Here is a 14,225-nt window from a genome sequence, read left to right on the forward strand (position 1 = left end):
GTTAAGACTCTGCACTCCCAGTGCAGGGGCCTGGGTTCAATCCCTGGTCAGGGAACTATGAATGAGATCCCACATGCCACAAGTTGAAACCAAAAATAAAAGGAAGAAAGAAAAGGCACCGAATAACCTAAATAACCCTACTTTTATCTTTGGGGTGAACAGAAGGAAGCAGATACACCTTCCCAATTCTGTCTTTTTTTGGCCTGATATTAAAATGGAAATCTTTTAAGAGTCCACCAGCCACAGATGCTTGGTAGCAACAAGTTTAGGGGATAAAAAGAAACAACCCCCCAAACTATAGACTTTGAGGGGCACGGATGACTCATAGAGCACGACGCCCCTGGAAGGAGAGGTGTGGCGGGGTTCCTTTGCAGGTACCCCGATGATGCTGGGCGCTCAGACTTGAGAAAGTTTCAGGACTTGCCCTGCTCTGTCGCAAGCCCTGCAGACTCCTAGCTCACTGAGTCCTAGCTCACTAAGCTTCCAATAGCTCATGCCTCTGAGCCTTGGCTGTTCCCTCCACCCAGACCCCTGCCCCTCCCCACCCACTCTTCTGCCGCACTCTGCACACCCTCCTGTATGTAGCTGGGCACACACCCCTCTCCCAGCCAGGGCTCTCAGACTGTCCAAGAGCCACAGCCTGCCCATTCGACAGTCCGATTCTGCTCTGCCCCTGACTCCATACGGATGCATCCTGCCCGCTGCTGCCGAAGCCAGCCCCAGGCAGCGCCGGCCACCTGCGTCCCGGCCACGACACCTTCAGCAGCCCCGAGCTATTCGGCTTGGCCACAGCCTCTCCTCGGGCACGCCAGCCGCGTGGCCCCCCAGATACCTGGGCCGTCTTGAGCATGGTCTTCCCATCAGTGGCCAAGCAGGCTCTCAATTAACTGAAACGCATCCATATCCGACGTGCCCGGGAAGGTAAGCACTCAGTGTCTGAAGTGCAGAGCTCATCTGAGGGCCACTTACTCAGTGTACCCCTGCCATCCCAGCAGACCCCGCCCCAGGGTGAGCTGCCACGCTCAGTCTGCTCCTGTGAGGACCCTGGAGGGTCGCCACGTCAGAATGCCAGCTCCAGGGAGGGGCTGTGCCCGGGGAGCCCACTGCCAGATCCCCTCGGCATGCATGTGGATGTCTAACCACTGGTTCTCCAGAGGGGGAAGGAGGGGTGGCTTGATTTTCAGTGTTTCCCAGTTTCTGTGCTGTAAATACTCTTGTGTGCTCGGTCGCCCAGTCGTGTCTGACTCTTCGCCTAAATTCTCCAGGCAAGAATACTGGAGTGAGTTGCCATTTCCTACTTGGGGGGACCTTCCCGACCCAGAGATGGAACCCAGGTGTCTTGCATCTCTTGCCTTCGGAGGTGGATTCTTTACTGCTGCATCCGATTCTCTGACTGTGGCCAATTTCAAGCTACAAGGTGAACCACTGAGCCCAGAGCTGGGAAGAGACGGGCGGCAGCGGCTGGGTAGACGTTAAGCCCCCACTGACGAAGGCCCCATTTACAACTGCACAGTCTTACGATGCTCTGAAAGCAGTGCGCGTCCAGTGGAGCCGCACTTGGAATTCTGAGGCCGGATCTTTCCCAGGCTGGCGGCGTGTGCAGGACAACACTCTGTCGTGACGTGGGGCCGGGCAGCATGCCTCCACTCCCGGCCAGACCCGCAACCTCCAGGGTAAACAGCCCAGACGCTTACCACCACTCTGCGCCCAGACAGCCATTCTGCGTTTCACTTTCAGTCCAGTGTTCGATAAACTGCATGAGACAGTCAACACTCTGTTATAAAACAGCCTTTGTGTTAGACGATTCTGCCCAACTATAGGCTAATGGCAGTGTTCTGAGCCTGTTTAAGGTAGGTGAGGCTAAGCTATAATGCAGGTCAATGGCACCCCACTCCAGTACTCTTGCCTGGAAAATCCCATGGACGGAGGAGCCTGGAAGGCTGCAGTCCATGGGGTCGCTGAGGGTTGGACACGACTGAGCAACTTCACTTTCACTTTTCACTTTCATGCATTGAGAGGGAAACGGCAACCCACTCCAGTGTTCTTGCCTGGAGAATCCCAGGGACGGGGGAGCCTGGTGGGCTGCCGTCTATGGGGTCGCACAGAGTCGGACACGACTGAAGTGACTTAGCAGCAGCAGCAGGTGTATTAAATGCATTTTTGACTTATGATATCTTCTTTTTTAACGTTTAATTTATTTATTGGCCACACCATGTGGCTTGTAGGATCCTAGTTCTCCGACCAGGGATGGAACCTGGGCCCTGGCAGTGAAACCACTAACTCCTAATTACTAGATCACCAGGGAATTCCCTCAACTTCGATTTTCAATGGACTATGGGTTTATCAGGACCCATCATAAGTTGAGGGAGATTTGCATAGGTATATATTTTTATATATACACAGATAGAGACAGAGAGAGAGAGAAACATATATACATACAAAAGATACAAATAACCACAAACACAGATAATAGAAACTGAAGTAATAAGGAAGTACTACAGTTTGAGTATTTATTACCCTTGTTTTCAGTATAATTTATTTAAGTATAAATTTATACACTACAGCCAGTTTACTATATACTATAAGCTTGCAAGTTCACAGCCCAGCTCGCAAAATGCTAACACTTAGCAATCGGCTCTCGCACTTCGGTACAAACGGGGCCCAGCACACGACTGCCCGGGGCCAGGCCCAGGCTGCGAGGGGCCAGGCCCAGGCTGCGAGGGGCCAGGCCGCTCCGGGAGCTCATCAGACTAGGCCTCCAGTGGGAGTGACACCAACCCCCCATCAGGGCAAAGAGAAACCAGGGAACTCGCTGGGGACACACGGCGAGGAAGGAGCTGAGCTGGGCCCGGGTGGCCCGGCGGGGCGGCAGGAGAACTCTGGCCCCCTCCCCGTCTACAAGTCTGATTGTCTTTCCCGGTCTTGAGGGCAAAGACAGCAGATGGGAATCCAGAGGTACTAAAGACAAGCTTGCAGAAGAGAGCAAGGCCTGGGCGGTCAGGAAGACCCCGGCTTGAGTCCTTCTCTAACTGTGACCTTCGGCAGTCACTTAAACGCTGAGCTTCATCCTTCTCACCCGTAAAATGGGTCTGAGCCAGCTTCACTGCCTAAATATCGGAGCAGTTGCAGAAACAGAGAGTGTACATGGAAAGAGCAACATAAATCTGAGCTACTATTGTACACACATACGCAGTATGCATCACTCACTTTGTCTTTTCAAAACTAATCTGAGGTCATATTCTTTCCACTCTGCTCCTTCCCGCTGTTTAAAAGATGACCTATGCGCACCAGCTAGCCCAGCACTTGGCACATACCAGGCTCCATAAAGATTATTCACTTATCTGTTGGTTCACCATTTATTTAAATAGCAGTGTCAGTCGCTCAGTCGTGTCTGACTCTTTCTTACCCCACAGACTGTGTAGCCTCTGTCCATGGAGATTCTCCAGGCAAGAATGCTGGAGTGGGGAGCCTTTCCCTTCTCCAGGGGATCTTCCCAACCCAGAGATCAAACCCCGGTCTGCCGAACTGCAGGCAGATTGTTTACCATCTGGGCCACCAGGGAACCCAGTGGGCCTTCCTCTTAAATGAACCTGGTACCAGGGCCCCAGGAAGTCCGCCAAGTGGAATCCCCACACCCCTTCAAAGCTAAACTGAGAAACAGCACAATTTAGGAACCATTAGCTCCTGGTCATCCCGGTAATCAACACCGGTTTACTGAGCGCCTCCTGTGCGTTAGGCCTGGAGGTCAGGACAGATCTGGACCCTGCTCTCCTAGGCCTACAGGTCCACGGGGGGCCGGTAAAAACTCACTCCGACCACAGCGAGGGCTCTGCGAGCACCACCAACGGCAATTCTGCTGCCCGGAGAGGAGGAGGACCCCGGGAGAGACGTGAAGAGGGGAGAACGGGACCAGCTTTCCGGAGAGAGGGAACCCCGGGGGCACAGGTCCTCTGACGGAACAGCAAGGAGCGGGGGGCCCGGATGGGAAGGCAGGAGGGGCAGCGGAGTGAGAAAGACATGGCCCCCCGCCCCACCCGAGGCCTCGCGTGCCGGGGGAAGGGTTTGGAGCCCCCTCAGACAGGTTTTACCCCAGTCACAGGGTGCGTGGTTCCCATCCCCGGAGCCCGGACGCTCTGGGGCACTGTGCTGGGAGCACAGACAGAGGGCCCGCAGGGAAGGGCTGAGTGCTCAGCGAGCCGCTGCCCTCTGTCCCTGGGGAGCCGCGGAGGGCTGCAGCCGGAGAGGGGCGGGACGCCCCCGACAGAAGCCCCGGCGGGGCCGAGGGCTCTGAGCCAGTCTCAGCGCCAGAGACCCCTCCCCATCAATCCCTGCGTGGCCCGAGGCAGGGTCCTCGGGCTCTCAGGCTGAAGGGGGCTTCCTGACCCCTTGCCCAGGGTCCCTGCCTGGGACAGGGAGGAAGCACTGCCCCCTGGCTCCGCTGTGTCAGGGGCGCCTCCATCTCAGGACCGGCCCGGGGGCCCGGGAGGCTGGTCTTCGCCTTCCCGCCCTGACACACGTCTTCTGCCTCCAGCAGAGGCCAGGCCTGACTGCGCTCCACGGGGGCCTCCGCACAGCAGCCCAGGCGTCCTCGCCTGCCTCCCACACTCTCCTCCTCCAGGAGGCCGCCCTGCTCCGCCTCCAGGCAGGGCTCCAGGGTGGGAGAGGCCTGCCCGGAGCAGAAACAAGAAGAGCACTCCCTGACCCCTCCCAATCCCGGGACCCCGGGTCAGCGCGGGGGAGCTGAACCACAGGGACAGCAGGACCTAAAGGCCGCGGGAACCAGAGGAAGGAAAGCGCTGGGTGCGAGTGAGAATTCCCGCGCTGTCTGCACAGAGCCTGCCACACACAGAGAGACACGCAGAGACAGAGACATACAGAGAGACACACAGACACACACACACACACACACACACAGAGACACACACAGAGACACACAAACACTCACACACACGTAGACACACACACAAAGAACACACAGACACAGACACAGACACACAGAGAGAGACACACAGACACACAAACACACACACAGACACACACACAAAGAACACACACAGACACACACAGGCACATAGACACACACACAGATATAGACACATAGACACATGCACTCACACACAGCCACACGCACAGCCACACGCACACGCTGATGCACAAAGGCCGCACCGGGGCTGTGCAGAGGCCGGGACACCCGAGCAACACAGAGCCGGCCGTGGGGGGCGCACACTCGGGCGATGCCGTCACTCCAGGACGCAGGGCTGACCCACACACTCAGACAGAAGACGCGGCTCCGGGAGCCTCCCCCAGAGACACGGGGACGCTCGGACACACCCGGACACGCGGGGGCGGCTCCCCGGGGACACAGGACGGAGCGGGGCCCCGGACTGGCGCGGGGACGCCCGCGGGCCGCTCGGCCCGGGACCGGGATCGCGGAGCCCCCGCCCGCCGCGGGCCGCACTCACCGCTCGGCCTTTGTTGTCCGCGCCGCTCACAAAGGCGCCGGCGGCCGCGCCTCAGCTGCCCGGCGGCCGCGGGCGCCCATGGCCGGGCCGGCCCCGCCCCGCGCCGCCGCTGGCCGCCGTGGCCGCCGCGAGGTCACGCCGCCCGGCTCCCCGCCGCCGCCGCCCCGCGCTCGGCGCCGCCCCGGCCCCCCGCGCGGCCGCGGCTGAGGTCACCGCTTAACCCCTGCGGGCCGGGCGGCCCGGAGCCGCCCCCGAAGCTCCCCGCCGGCCCCGCGGCTTGCATCCCTCCCGCCCGCCCGCAGAGACCCCCGGGCCACACGGGGCCCCCACTCCTTCTCCGCCCGCCGCGCGTCCCCTCGCCACCCCAGGCCTCCCAGCAGGGCTCTCACGCCCATTCTTGCTTCTCCCCCTTCCAGGAGTCTGCCCCGGGCTCTCCCCAGAGGGGTGAGGATGCCTGGGTTGGCCCAGAGGAAAAGTCAGACCTGCGATGGCCCCCATCCAGTCTCAGCCGCAGAGGGGCCTCCTGAGGGCTCCGACCAGCCCTGCACACGTTTCCGGGGACAGCCTCAGGACCACAGCACTGGCAGCTGCAGGCAGTGAGGGCTCTGAGCTTAGCAGCCAGCCTGCCATGTGGCTCCATTTTCCTGATGAGAAAACCGCGGCTTAGAGCTGCGACTTGGCAAAGCCCACCCAGGAAAGAAGCGGTAGACCGGAGATCCTAGCACACCCTTCCCTTCCAGCTCCCAAAGCTGCCAAACACTAGTTACTCCCTCTCAGAAATCCAAAGACGCATCCGGATATGATGCAATTAATTACAGTTATCAGGCCATTAATTAAGATTATCCCTGTTGTTGTTAAACACTGCCCCCGCTACCTCCCTATTTGCAAAGAAATTCACACTCAGGCTTATCAGCAATTACTCGGGTTGATAATGATGAGTTTTGCAGCCTCCAAAGGGCACAGGTGTTATGCAGGCTGCAGTCTGTGTTGGCCTGTGTTTATTCATTCAAACAACCAGAAAAAAAAAAAAAAAAAAAACACCATTTTTTTTCTTTTAACTACTCCCTGTTTGGGCACCAGTCTTAGGGGCTAGGAATGAAACAAGGAACCAGAGAGACCTCGGCCCTGCCCCCTCAACAAGGAGACACGGATAACAGGCCTCTGCAGTCAATCGAGACAGGCCACACCAGTCCGCGCTCTCTGAAATCATCTTCCTCATTGTTGGGGTTGCTTGTTTATTGTCCATCTCCACACGAGAACATAAACCCCATAGAGCTTGTCTTAAGAGTTGTTCAGAATCATCCTAACCCCCAGGCCTAGGGCAACACGGCTCAGAGTGTATAGCCAGTTAATATTTGTTGAGCACTTATTATGTTCCGGGCTTCCCCGGTAGGTCAGATGGTAAGGAATCCACCTGAGATGCAGGCGGCCCTGGGTCAGGAAGATCCCCTGGAGAAGGGAATGGCTACCGACTCCAGTATTCTTGCCTGGAGAATCCCATGGATGGAGGAGCCTGGCAGGCTGCAGTCCATGGGGTCGCAAAGAGTTGGACATGACTGAGCAACTAACACTGTTATGCTTCCAGACATCATTCTATGCACACAGGAGACATCATGGAGCGAGACAGGGAAGGCCCCTGCACTTCTGGATTGTCCATCCCTGGGACAAATGAACAATGGAGGAAGGTTTCAGGAATGCCAGAAAAGCGGCAAGAACATCGTCAGGTGTCTATCGGGTGACCTCAGAGCCAGAATGCCAGAAAAGCAGCAAGAACATCGTCAGATGTCTACCGGGTGACCTCAGAGCCAGAATGCCAGAAAAGCGGCAAGAACATCATCAGGTGTCTATCGGGTGACCTCAGAGTTCATGGCATTAAGCCCTGGACCAGAATTTAGACATTCGGATTCTGCTGGCACAGAGAAAACCAGTACAAGCCCTTGGACCTGCATCCACGACCGTCCAGACCTGTCCCAGCCCCTCCTGGGCCTGAGCCCTCGTGAGTCCTCTGGTCTGGAACACCTGTCCCAGGTTTGGCTGCGCTGAAGCCCACCCTCTTCCCAGGTCTAACAGAGGCCCCGCACCTCCAGGACGTCTCTCCACGCGGCCCCTGCTCCCCAACCTCCTCTCCCACTGAGCTCGACAGCGCTTCACCCTCTGGTCAGTTGCTCCTGTTGCCACTTCTATTTCTGTTAGTTGATTCTGGGTAGGTACTGACTTGAACTGTCTCTCAGGCAGTTGAACTGTCTTGAGGGAAGCTATGATCCAAGCCTGGGGGTGGAGGCCATACCTCGGGCTCCCAGTGTGTCCCCAAAACCCGGCAGAGGTTAGAAGCACACCAAGTGAGCACCCTCACCAAGTGAGCACCCTCACCAAGTGAGCACCCTCGGACGCCTATCAGTAGACCCCTCTGGAGCCAGCGTTGTGATCCACCAGCTCGTAGGATGAATGGAGCCGACGGAAGCCTTTTGTTTTGCCCACAGTGATTTTGTTAATGTTGTTAATTAGCTCCCAACATTTAACAATTGAGAGATTTCCCATGAGTTGCTGGACTGCTGGCTTCTCTTAACACATCTGAAGATCCGCCGATGCCTGGCGCCCCCGGGCCACACTCTGTAGGCCCCAAAGGGCCGGAGCCCTGTAGAAAGAGCTGTGTCCTTCCACTTGTCACCGTCCCTCCCAGCCCTGTGTCACCCTTTTGACCTTGACCCCCTCTGTGAATTAGTGTTTTCATTTCATTTTCTCTCTGTGTTCTACTTATATGAGAAGACAATCACAACATGGAAACACATACTCGAGAATAAATGAGCCCGCAGCCCTCCCCTTCTCGGCCAGGCCAGGCCCCAGAAGTAGTTGCTCAGATGTGCCCAACTCTTTGCGACCCCCTGGACTGCAGCCCACCAGGCTCCTCTGTCCATGGGATTTTCCAGGCAAGAATACTGGAGTGGGTTGCCATTTCCTTCTCCAGGGGATCTTCCCGACCCAGGGATCAAACTTGGGTCTGCACCGCAGGCAGGTTCTTTCCCAGCTGAGCCCCCAGGGAGGCACAAGCCAGGCCGGTCCTCCTGCATTCTTGCTGTCTTCGTCATCCTGCCCTGACCCTTGCACACCCCTCCTCTCCCACCTGCCCAACTTCCCATGCCGAGCTCCGCAGCATAAACGAAGGTGCAAAGCGTGTCCCTGGGCCTTTGACTTCGTTCCTTCTGCCTGGAACACCGTTACCGTTCCGCACCGCCCCCCACCCCACCCCCACCCCCCACAAGACACCGTGGCTTTGGATGCTCTCCGCACAGGTCACACCTCACGGATCTGCTCTCCAGAGACCGAGATGAGGCTCCTGGGCTCCCATCGCGCCCTACAGTCTCCCCCTCGCCCTCCTGCAGTGTTTTGTGTGGGATTTGCCCCATGTCCTCCCTGGCACGTGAGTCCTCGGGAGCAGGGACTCTGCTGCCTCACTCACGCTGGAGTCCCCAGCACCTGGGACAGAGCCCGATGGAGTGGAAGCGTGAGACAAATATTTGCTAAATAGATGAGCGAATGGCTTTCAATAGCCACAAAAGGAACAAAAAGGATTTCTGGGACTGTTTCCATGTCCCAGAACATTCAATTAACCAAAATTTCACACTGGCCGAGCATTCTGGTGGTGCAGGATCTATTGTGTAAGCATAATCACAAATGCTACATCTGGGTGGGACTGGGACTCTTCTCCCTAGGCTCCACTGCCCAGGGGGGACGGGGCAGGACCAGGCACAGTGCTGCCTTCTGTTGGCCAGCGAAGCTCAGCGACCTGGCCACGGCTGCTAGCAAACTGATGGCACTGCGAGGGTGAGAGCCCAGGGCTCCCGCCGCTGCCTCCCAGCCCAGCCCACTGCCAGCAGCCTGGCCTTGGAGCAGGTCAGAAGAGAAGTGGGTAGACGGCAGAGTGGACTTCCCAAGCCTAGATACCACCCTGGCACAGGCAGTGTAAATGCAAAGTGTGCGTAAAGGAACTAGCTCTTATTTCCCGTGTCATCAAAGCAATCACAAACAGACTCTTCTCTAAGAGACGCTGGATCACATTTTGATTATGAATGAGGACGATGGGGTCTGTCTTACCAGAATGAAACCTCTTCCCATGACACTGCTGTCCCTGTTCAGTAGGACAGGCATTTCGAAGGGATCTGGGATGCCCTGAGCCGTCCCCCCGCTGCCTTCTAGGTTCCTTCAAGGCAACACCTGCGTTTGGACTTCCCAGGCAGTGCCATTGCGGGAGATGCAAGAGATGCCAGTTTGTGCCCTGGGTGGGGAAGACCCCCTGGAGGAGGGCATGGCAACCCACTCCAGTATTCTTGCCTGGAAAATCCCAAGCACAGAGGAGCCTGGTGGGCGACAGTCATGGGGTCGCATAGAGTCAGACACGACTGAAGCGACTTAGCATGCACACATGCTGAAGTCAAAGGCGTAGCCACAGCTGGAGGTGGTTCCAGGGGCTCAAGTAGAGAAGGAAATAACTTTCCTGAGCTACTAATTTATGGCCCTTGGTGTAAGGGAGAGGACAGTTTGAGCAGCTCTTTTTCTTAAGGATGTAGTCTCAAAGTTCTCCCAAAACAACCACCAGGGGTGATGGACACCCATGTCCAGAGGGCTGGACACAGACAGCACGGAGCGCTGCCCCCCACTCTCCATAGGACCCTCAGCCTCTTCCACTCAGTCCCAGTGCCTGTAAAAGCACAATAATCCTTTTGTTCCTTTCTATTTTAAAGAGATGGGGGGGAAAATTCTTAAACAGATGGGACTACCAGACCACCTGACCTGCCTCCTGAAAAATCTGTATGCAAGTCAAGTAGCAACTAGAAATGGACATGGAACAACAGACGGGTTCCAAATCGGGAAAGAAGTACGTCAAGGCTGTATATTGTCACCCTGCTTATTTAACTTATATGCAAAGTACATCATGAGAAATGCCAGGCTGGATGAAGCACAAGCTGGAATCAAGATTGCCGGGAGAAATATCAATAACCTCAGATATGCAGATGACACCACCCTTATGGCAGAAACTGTAGAAGAAATAAAAAGCCTCTTGATGAAAGTGAAAGAGGAGAGTGAAAAAGCTGACTTAAAACTCAAAATTCAGAAAACTAAGATCATGGCATCCAGTCCCATAACTTCATGGCAAATAGATGGGGAAACAGTGGAAACAGTGACAGACTTTCTTTTCTTGGGCTCCAGAATCACTGGAGATGGTGATTGCAGCCATGAAATTAAAAGACTCTTGCTCCTTGGAAGAAAAGCTATGACCAACCTAGACAGCATATTAGAAAACAGAGACATTACTTTGCCAACAAAGGTCCATCTAGTTAAAGCTACTGGTTTTTCCAGTAGTCATGTATGGATGTGAGAGTTGGACTATAAAGAAAGCTGAGCACAGAAGAATTGATGCTTTTGAACTATGGTGTCGGAGAAGACTCTTGAGAGTCCCTTGGACAGCAAGGAGATCCAACCAGTCCATCCTAAAGGAAATCAGTCCTGAGTATTCATTGGAAGGACTGATGCTGAAGCTGAAACTCCAATACTTTGGCCACCTGATGCAAAGAACTGACTGCTTGGAAAAAACCCTGACGCTGGGAAAGATTGAAGGTAGGAGGAGAAGGGGGCGACAGAGGATGAGATGGTTGGATGGCATCACCGACTCGATGGCCATGAGTTTGAGTAAGCTCCAGAGTTGGTGATGGACAGGGAGGCCTGGTGTGCTGCAGTCCATGGAGTTGCAAAGAGTTGGATATGACTGAGCGACTGGACTGAACTGAACTGAATCCCGTAGGATTTTAAAGGATTGATCGAACACAGTGTAACAGATTTTTCAACATCTCACTGACAGAATTGGATACATGTGCTATTTGATACCACAATATCATAAGCATACTTATCATATATCATAAGATATTTTTGATGAGAGACAGCCTAGTGTAGTGGTAGTCAGGAGTTCAAACTTCAAACCCTGTTTAAAGGAATGACAAATATCAAAGGGAGAAAAGTAGAATGAATTCTGTGGTGTTAGACTGGAACTGGAGATTTTGGTGTGAGTTCAGAGCTCTGTCCCCTGAAAGAGCCTAGGAGCAGGGATACCCAGTCCCAGTGAACACACTTTGCAGCCAGGTCATGGATTCCAAATAGCACTCTCTGCTGAAAGAGACCAAAGCTCCTTGGAGAGATGACTGATTCCGGGGGAAGAACAAGCTGTTCCTGAAACATATTGTTGGGCCAGAAATTAATAAATTGCTCAACAAGTGGTGGAAACACAGCAGAAGGACACAGAAACCAACTCAAAAGAGGCTTCCGCCAGCCAAGCTCCACGCAGTCAGTTCAGTCCAGTCGCGCAGTCGTGTCCGACTCTGCGACCCCATGAATCGCAGCACACCAGGCCTCCTTGTCCATCACCAACTCCTGGAGTTCACTCAAACCCATGTCTATCGAGTCGGTGATGCCATCCAACCATCTCATCCTCTGTCGTCCCCGTCTCCTCCTGCCCCCAATCTTTCCCAGCATCAGGGTCTTTTCCAATGAGTCAGCTCTTCGCATCAGGTGGCCAAAGTATTGGAGCTTCAGCTTTAGCATCAGTCCTTCCAATGAATATTCAGGACTGATCTCCTTTAGGATAGACTGGTTGGATCTCCTTGCAGTCCAAGGGACTCTCAAGAGTCTTCTCCAAAACCACAGTTCAAAAGCATCAATTCTTCAGTGCTCAGCTTTCTTCACAGTCCAACTCTCACATCCATACATGACCACTGGAAAAACCATAGCTTTGACTAGATGGACCTCCACTAGCCAAACCAAGGAGCAAGTTAAGCATCAAAATAAGTAATGATTGTAAGGATTCATATTCTACTAAATACAATAGGAAACCAAGAGTCCACACTGATGTAATAAGTAAATGAATAAATTGAAAGCTGGGAATGCTATTTGCATACTCAGAGTACTTTCCCATGAAATACTTATTAACTGCAAAAAGGGAAAGAACAACTTTACTGTAGAGAAACCTGGCAGACACCTCCTCACCCAGCGGTCTGATTGGGTTAACGTGACCAGTCTGGGGACATTTGGACGTCATGAGGCTCCTGATGTGATTCAGTGAAAAAGACACACCATCACTTCATGATATTCCTGCCACACGTTTACAACTCACATGAAAATTTACAACTGAGCCTCTGAAGAGGCCGGATTCGCTGCAGCAGGACACATGCACGTCCACGTGCCGGGACAGCCCACTCCTTCCCGGAGCACCTGATTGGACCAAAGGGTCAGCAGCTGGCCAAAACCGGCCAATCAGCTCACTTCACCCAGGGATTTCCAACTGGAGAGCTGAGAGCCCGAGTCAGTCAAATGACCACGGGGCGCTGAGCCTGAAAGACAGCCGAGCCAGGGCCGGCATTCACGCTGCAACAAACCGCAGCCAAGTTCAAGCTGAGGTTCTGGGAGGCCAGAAACGCCATAGAAAAGCCAAAAAAAAAAAGCAAAGTTGGAGGAAAAGACAGAGAGACAGAGATCATCTAGCCCTAGCAAAAATAGTAGCAACAGTAATAGCAAACTTCCACAACACTCTCTACTGGTCTCTGTTTAATCGGTTAACGTGTGTTAACTCATTTCATCCTCACAGCAACCCTATAAAGCGGGTACTTTTATGCCTGGTTTACAGATGAGGAAACTGAGGCACATTGACATTCTGTCCTAGCCTTGAATGTCCATCCAAGTGACTGTTGGGTCATTACAGAGACCCCCCGCACACACTTCACTTGCACTTACCTGAGTGGGCTTTTAGTCCGATCATAAGAGGAGGCTGGTGCCCACTGCCTGTGGTCACTGTCTTGCTGCAGGATGAGTGGGGATTCTGGGGCCATTCGCGTGTCTAAACATCCTGCTCTAGCCTTTCTTCATTCCCCAAAAGGGAAAAGGCAAAGGGGGAAGTGCCAGCCTGGGCCATCAGAGGCACCTAAAAACACATAAAGACCCTCCGCCCATCAGTCCAGACCCCACAGACCCCGTGTGCCCGCGGCTCTAAGCTGGGCAGCCAGCGGCATCCACTTGCCGTGGTGTCTGCAGCCTCCACAGGGGAGGAGTAGGTAGAGCGCTCGGGGCTGTCTGCTGAGCCAAGAAGAGGCTGGGTTTCTCTGCTTGGTCCCTGGCCAAGGAGTCGGAAAGGACAGAGAGACAAGGTCTTTGCTTCCTGGCATCAGGTTACTGCCCCTGCCCGGGGCTCGGGGGCCAGGCGAGCCTCCCAGGCAGGGAGAGTTGCCGGTCAGCTGACAGCAGACAGAGCCCAAGGCCTATTCTAGAAGCCACCATAAGCATGAAGAGGCTGTGACACCGGCCGCTGACGGAGGGAGAAGAGAGGGAACCCCGCAGACCTGTGAGCCTCCAGCCTTGCCAAGCAGACCGGGCTGCGGACTCGGGGCCAGACAGCAGGTCTCCAGGAGAGACAGTCCAGGCCTGGGCAAAGGGATGCGCAGCAGCTGGCAGCCTGAGGCCGCGGTGACACTCCAGGGAGGCCCCAGCCCGTGCCAGCAGGAGGACCTGACCATGGCTGCGGCCTGGCACCGGCCCCAGGGCCTTCAGCATCCCCCAGTCTCAACGCCCAGGGCTGGGAGGTTCCATACGCTCCCTGGTCTCCCAGATGAAAGACGCTTTCTAAGAGTCATAAAACCGTCCCCACTCGGAACAATGGGCCCTTATCCCGCTGTGTCCTTCACATAAACTCCCATTAGCAACGCAACAGAAGCTGCAGGCAGGAGT

General features: G+C 54.9%; 1 protein-coding gene across 3 annotated transcripts in view; it reads right to left on the reverse strand.

Annotated features, from left to right (window-relative positions):
- The window catches only part of ARHGEF10L (Rho guanine nucleotide exchange factor 10 like), a 159,883-nt gene extending 146,362 nt beyond the window's left edge, over positions 1-13,521 (reverse strand). For 2 of the 3 annotated variants that reach the window (XM_070778036.1, XM_070778006.1), the window contains exon 1: positions 5,463-5,576. The gene's annotated coding sequence lies outside the window, so the exon portion shown is untranslated. Of the gene's footprint in view, positions 1-5,462; positions 5,577-13,238 lie in introns of those variants that run through there. The other variant, XM_070778012.1, reaches the window with a different exon arrangement.
- Between the last annotated feature and the right edge of the window lie 704 nt (positions 13,522-14,225).

The sequence above is a fragment of the Bos indicus genome, chromosome 2, assembly GCF_029378745.1.
Source record: "Bos indicus isolate NIAB-ARS_2022 breed Sahiwal x Tharparkar chromosome 2, NIAB-ARS_B.indTharparkar_mat_pri_1.0, whole genome shotgun sequence".
In the NCBI taxonomy this organism is placed as follows: domain Eukaryota; kingdom Metazoa; phylum Chordata; class Mammalia; order Artiodactyla; family Bovidae; genus Bos; species Bos indicus.